Source organism: Medicago sativa, chromosome 7 (assembly GCF_051527215.1).
Source record: "Medicago sativa cultivar Bolivia chromosome 7, Bolivia_mono, whole genome shotgun sequence".
Taxonomy (NCBI): domain Eukaryota; kingdom Viridiplantae; phylum Streptophyta; class Magnoliopsida; order Fabales; family Fabaceae; genus Medicago; species Medicago sativa.
Window position 1 is genome coordinate 69,110,428 of NC_140755.1, and position 7,583 is coordinate 69,118,010.

The window sequence follows — 7,583 nt, forward strand, 5'->3', positions numbered from 1 at the left end:
TCAGACTTATATGTCTAAGAATGTCCAAATAGTTTCTTAATTTTTCATTCGGGCATTTATATATCTTTTGTAACAGAAAAAACCCACACTTCTTAAAAGAAAAGACTCATTCTTTTCCCTCCCCATTGATTTCTCGTGCGCCCTATGCAGTTCGGATTATATAATCTGAAGGACATAAACACCTTATAAAAACCTCCAAAACACGTTAAAATATTTCAGAGTTTAGAATATAAATAGGACGCGTGAGAAACTTATAGGGTGGGAAAATAATGGCCAAAAGAAAATTAGATAAGTGAAATAAAAAAGACAAAATGTGGCAGGTAGGATATGTTGCAAAATAGATTGATACCTTTGAAAACTGTGTTACTTAGGACATCATAAAAACTTACTAGTATTACTTATGACATCATAAAACAATTGATACCATTGAGTGTGCAAATGTTATTTTTTTCATAAATTAGAAACTAAAAAGTTTATTTGCTATTTAGGGTTTGTTTGTTCCAAGTTATTTTCATAGATTCATGGAAATAAAATGATAGAAATATATATTCTTATGTTATAAATTTAGTAAATTTTATTTTTGGGTATAAAATATTCCTGAAATAGAAAAATATTTCCAAAGAAAAGGATGAGAATAAAGTTTTTATGAAGATGAGAATAATAAATTTAGACATAACTGTCTATTAACCTCCCTATTATAAGGTTCTCGAAAATATTATAATATTTAACCAAACAACTGTTTTTAAAATACTTTGAAATAAAACTTTCATCTTTCTATTCCTAGAAAAGTTATTCCGAAGAATAAATCTAATAAATTTGAAACACACACCAATTTGTTATGTAAACTAAGTATCTTCGACATGCAACTGTAGAGTTAATCCTCAAGTCTTATAGGATAATAGGTCTCAAATGGATGATAAACTCTCTAAAAGTTTTAACGCTGCTGCATGGTAAATGCTGAATTCAAACCCAGAACCTTAAAAAATTGCAACAAGTGAGAACAATTTTAGTTTCACTGGATTATTAATGGCGAGATATTTGTGTCTTAAGTTTCCTTAATTTATTTATTTGTACAGTTTGTATTTATAGTGTATCTTTTACTTGAATAATGCAAGAGCGACCCAATGATTGATGAAAATATTCAACCCTACAGTCCTTCCAAGCATAAATGCCTTTCTCCTTTAAGAGTTACTAGTATAATGACCCGTGCCAAGCACGGGGAAATAAAAAACTTTTTTGATCAAATGTAGAGATTTTATATTATGTTATCTTAAAGTTATAAGTGTGGTTATAATTTAAATTTGTCATAGAAAAAAATATCATCTTAATTTTGTATATATTTTGAAAGGGTGCGGTTATGGTGCATAAGGAAATCCTTATGCACCCTGCATAAATCCAGAAATGGTTTTGGAGTACAACTCACAGAAACCATTTCCACAGTAAAATGGTTTTAGAGTACAACATAATATAATTTTATGCAGGGTGCTGGAAACCATTAAGTACATCTAATGGTTTTGGAGTACAACTCACAAAAACCATTTTTGGATTTATGCAGGGTGCATAAGGATTTTCCTTATGCACCATAACCGCAGCCATTTTGAAATATCTAAATGACGCACATAATGATTAAAGTATTTGTATTTATAATTATAAAATATATTTGTAGTATAACGGTTGCTCATTGTTAAACTTAGCTTATGTAATATTTTTGCAAAAAATACGCCGACGTACTGTATATTATTTGTTGACATAACGTATTATATTAATCATAAAAACTAAAATATTTGTATTTTTTTTATAAAATAGTCAGCGTCAGATGTAGACACCCAGTACGTGAATGCAAGCGTTAGAATTTTTACGGGTGTGTATAAATATAGTTCGTGCTACACAAACGCTGATTGTTATTTTCTTTTATTTTTTTACAATATCAATGTTCTAATGTAAATATTGTATTTTAGGGTAACAACTATGTAAAAAAAAAAGTCTCATGGTTGTTACACCTGAAAGTGCATCAATTAAAAGTCAATTGCAGGAGGATCTGCTTATATAGAAATTGCATGTCCTGTAATGACCAGCACAACTTACAACAAAATCAAAAGAAAATACGACTTACAAACAGTACACAACTTTCGTTTTCTCAGTTATAGCAACAACAATTCTAAAACATAACCAATGATCATACTTTTTGAAAAACTTCACGATACACAACATTTGTGGCCTCCTTGCAAACATTATTATCTTCATCCAATATGAGCAGCTTCAAACCTTTTCTAGAAGTAAATCGAGAGACATCGACATAGAGTTGTCCATGCGTGAACACGGGCCTAGGAAGATAAACTCCCACTCGAGATAAATATTGACCTTGACTTTTATTAATCGTCATTGCAAAACAAAGCGTCAATGGAAATTGCCTGCGCCTGAATTTGAAGGGTAGTCCTGGATCACTCGGAATAAGATTCATCCTGGGAATGAATATTGATGACATGCTGTCATTACGTAATTTTTAGGACTTAATTGTGACATTTTGATAGAGTTCTCATGCAATTTATACTGTTCTGGAGTGCAAAAAGCTGAAATATTGAAGTCTGTTTGAAGCAAATCGCGCCACGCCAAATTCAAGCCTTGCCGCGATTTTTGAAGAGAAATTTCACATCTCCCTGTTTTAGAGGAATCGCGGCGCGCCATTATACAGCCGCGGCGCGATTTTATGCTTTCAGGCCCAAAACTCTATAAATACTGCACTAATCCTGAAGAACAAGGGTTACGATTTTGGAGAGCAAAGTGCGATTTTGAGACATCGGAGACGGCTAGAAGGGCGATTTCTTCAACCTTTTACCAATTCATGTATGTTTTAATTATTTCATTGATTATGCTATTTGTAAACTCGATTATGAGTAGCTAAATCTCTTAGAGATTAGATCCGAGATGAATCTTTGTAACCCTAATTGACACATGTTGCTGTGAAACTCTATTTTGTTTATGAATTCAATTCTAGTTTATTCAATTCAATTGTTCTTAATGCTTTTTATATCTTGATCACATATAACTTGATTTTGTGAGAATGAATGACCACTGACCATGGCTTTCAGCTTAGTCCTAATTGAATTGTTCTAATGAACAGGGTTAGTCTAGGAATAGATAATCGTTTGTTAGTGATAATAGGTTAACGTTCGGTAAAACCTTCAAGAATTATTAGACCACCTAAGGAATTTGGGGCTGTAGTTTAAGAAGAGGGTCCTAACTCAAGGGATTGATTAGGGCTATTTTGTTAATCATCGTAAATTAGAAGAGGATTCATAACAAATAGGTGCAGTAGACCAATTAGGGGAACTTAAAGGATTCGACGGATCTGATCTCATCTTTCTCTCATATTTTCTTAATCAAATCTTTATTTTTCTGTTATTTGATTTAATTAAAATCAAACCAAATCTACTGCCTAGTGGCAAAACAAAATAAACTTTTATACATCCTATTTTTATAACGCAATTGAATTATTGAAGTTAAAAACAGTCATCGTGGGATCGATATTTTTACTACTTCGATAGTATTTGGTGCACTTGCCGAACGCCTATCAAATATCCTGGTACCTGTCCTTTTTCCTGTAATGACTGAAGCAGCTATCGTGCTCTTCCCAAAATGAGTAACTGTCAGCCTCGTACTATTACACAGTCCATTGGCCTGATCGATGTTTCTCATAAGCATAACTGGCCATTCTACCCGTAGTTTTAACCGATGATTTGGAATTTCAAAGCTCTTAATACTGTTAAGAAATTCCGGTGTGAACCACTCGCTCTTGACATCAGAATTTTTGTCTGATCGACAAACAGAATCAGAGCTTAAATACTCTTTCTCTTCACCTGGAATCAGTGACATCATAAATTCGTTAACATGCTCAACTGAATCAAGCGTTGGTGCGAGTATCCCCCTTTCTTTGAAAAAGAGCGGGTTACCAAGGTTATCATTCAAATTGGGATATACAAAGTCTATTAGTGACATCAACGGATTTGTTGCCTCGGATATGAGCAAATCTTCGGGAATTTCTACCTTCATTTCACCATTCTCATCCGAATCATCGTTGCCGTCTCCAATTGAGAGTATCCACTTGCCAAAATTAGCAATTTCTTCCTGCTCTGTAGGTACCGAAGATGCACCCAATCTCATATTAACATTGAGCCTCAACACATTACAATAAGCCCATATCTTTGATGAATTGATTGATGCATCAACAATATCCTGTCTCGATCCTTTTCAGACAACATGCAATATCTGCCTGAAATCACTACCTAAAACTACCATCGTTCCACCAAAAGGTCTAAACTCGTTGAGGGGATCATTCTTGGACATGATATCACGCATCGATCGATCGACTGCCTCAAAACACCATTGGTGCATCATTGGAGCCTCGTCCCAAATTATCATCTTTGCAGCACGCACCAGGTTTGTTATATGACTATTATTATTCATGGTCAGCGATGATGCCTCATTAATCTCAACAGAGACTTTGAGCGTCGAGTGTGCGGTTCTTCCAGCTGGTAATAGAAGAGCCGTTATACCGCTGGATGCAGCATTCAAAACAATTAACCCCTTCGATCTAACAACATCTGACAATGTTATATAAAGATTTTTCTAGTACCACCGTAACCATATAAGAAAAAGAAACCACCGTCGTCGGAACCAACGGATTCCATGATCTTGTCATGCACACATCATTGTTCATCAGTCAGCATCAGTAACATATCAACGTGTGTCTTTGCCATTTCATCCTTGTTGTAATTTAGCTCATCAACGATAAGCTTGTTTGTGAAGGTTGGCATGTCTGCTGCGTTTGGCCTGGGCATAGATTTGAAATCAGTTAGCGACCGTTCATTTTCTTGAAGCAACATTTCAATTTGAATCAAACACAGGTTCTTCAAGTCATTGTCACCGGTACGCAGATCTTCATATTAAATATAAAGTCACAAAATTAATATTAACACATTTGCATGCATATGTGTCCATGTTGAAGAGAAAGAAAAAAATTAGCTTTATATGAGAAGCCTTTATATTTAAACGTATCATTACGTGTTGAGACATGCCTATTTTCACTTATGTCTTTGACATAAAAACTAAAATGATAGGGAAAATTGTAGCCTCTTGTGGGTAGACAGCGTAAATTCTTCGAATTATATGCAATGCAATGAAAATAATGATATTAAAGTTACAACTCAAACTCTTAATAGATAAAAGCTTCTTTCACCTTAACTCAAACTAAAAAAAAAAAAAAAGCTTATTTGTAAAGGATTGATTTAAGTCATTAGGAACTGATACAAAATGATGTCATGAATGGAAACTAATCTAGATAATGTGAAAAGTTAACCAATTAAAGAACATATAATGTGAACAAATTAATCATGATATACATTGTTGAAATCTATATACCTACTTTGTTAGGTAGCCTGGAATTTATCACTGTTTTACTTAAGCTTATATTTTCTTACGTGCATACACTCATATTTAAATTCTCTCTTTCTATTCTATATATTGTTGTATAAACTTATTCTCATCAAATTAAAAATATTCAATAGTGTATTTGTTAATTTTTTCTGAAAGACTACTGTGTTTGTTTATTATTACTACTTAAATAGATAAATATATTTATGGAGTCTGACACACAATACTTTGAGCATGAGTATGTTAACCATTTTTTTTTAAACCATGCCTTTTTAGCCGTGCACTGCACGGGAAAATAATATACTTTCTTGATCAAATGTCTTGATTATATATCATGTATCTTAAAGTTGTAAGTATGATTATAAACCAAATTCGACATTATAAAAAATCATCTTAATGTGATATATATTTTGAAATATCTAAATATTGTATATAAGGATCAAAGAATTTGGATTTAAAATTATAAAGTATAGTGTATAAAATGTATTCATTGTTGAACTTAGCATGTTTAATATATTTTCAAAATTACGTTGACCTACTGTGTATTACTATTTGCAACAGAAACGTATTATATTAATCATAAAAACTAAAATATTTGTATCTTTTTATAAATAGTCAGTGTTTGACGTAGATACCCAGCAAACGACAACAAATGTTAGATTTTTAATGGGTGTGTATGAATATAGCTTGTGCTACACAAATATTGTTTGGTTTTGTTTCCATTTTTTTACAAAATCAGTGGTCTAATGTCTATTACTTTGATAATTAAAGAACACACTATCGTTACATACCAGACAGTACAAAGGAGGTCAAAACAAAGCAAAAAAAATCTCATGGTTGTTATACCCGAAAAGTGCATCAATTAGAAGTTAATTGCAGGAGGTATTGCTTATATAGAAGTTGCATGCCCTGTAATGAAAATTACGCACACAATGAAAAAAAAAGTCAGACTATACCTTGAAAATGAGCCTATGAGGGGTAATAGGTCAGGCTCATGCCTATAATTTTTGAAGTAGGGAAGGCTTATGCCTTACAAAGCTCGGCCCGGCCTAGCCCATTTCAACCTCTAGTATGCGTCATAAGTTTAATTCCCTTGTAATTTTCCCATTTTTGTATATCTCTCTCGTTCTTATAGACCAGATCCACTCATTCGACATTTCCTTTGACCTCGTGATTTTGTTAAAAAATTTGGTGAGCTACCCCATCCCTCTTTCTCCTAGTATTTTATACACTTCAATTGGTATGTTGTCATGTCAGACTTCCTTGTCATTACTCATCCTTTTCAAAGTTTTTTTCCCCTCATGTTCTTGGATCTGACAAAAATAGTTATAGTTTTAAATCCTCCTCTCCAGTGTTTAGCCAGTTAGAGTCCGGTAAGATCTCATTCCTTTCATTAAATAAGTTGCGGAAGTGATTCTTCCATATATTCTTTATATCTCTTTCCTTCATCTCTAATACACTTCACTTGATCCAAATCTCGTATCTCTATTTCTCATCCCTTAGCAAGGCTATATATAGATTGTTCTCACTCCTTGGTGCCTAAGTAATAGTATTGGTGTAACCCATCCAAATCTTGTGCAATTGCTTCATTCAATCCCTTTTTTGTCCCTTTCTTAGCTCTATTATAATTTTCCCAAAATTTGGCCCTTTTACACATAGATATACTCTTTAAAACATTCCACTTTGATTCTCTTTTTACTTTGAACACTTTTCTCAACCACCAATATTATTTGCTCCTAGGTCCAAAACATTTTGATTATCCTAGTGTCTATTCTTCTACTTTTCTAATCTCATATTCCATCTTACCCCACATATCACTTGTGTTTCCATGTAGCTTCGTGAAACTTCCCATTAAAATAATGTGTTGGAAAATACTTTCATTTTCACCCTATAAATGTCATCACTTAGCTTATCATGGGAGTCTAACTGCGTCTTCTTATATTCTCTCTCCTTTTAACCTTTACATATGTAACCAATAATCTATGTTAGATAGTCAAACTCACTCCAGGTAAGACTTTATATTCCAAACAAATCTTTTTGTTATATTTCATAGTAAGAAATAAATTTATCTGAGAACATGACATCTCAATGTTTGATCAAAAGTCAACATACAATTTGTGATGAATTTACCGTTTGCATTTAACTCCCCAATG

At 33.0% G+C, this 7,583-nt stretch overlaps 1 pseudogene; it reads right to left on the reverse strand.

The window, feature by feature from the left end:
- Positions 1 to 2,176: 2,176 nt before the first annotated feature.
- LOC146908032 (uncharacterized) lies at positions 2,177 to 7,282 on the reverse strand (annotated as a pseudogene).
- Between the last annotated feature and the right edge of the window lie 301 nt (positions 7,283 to 7,583).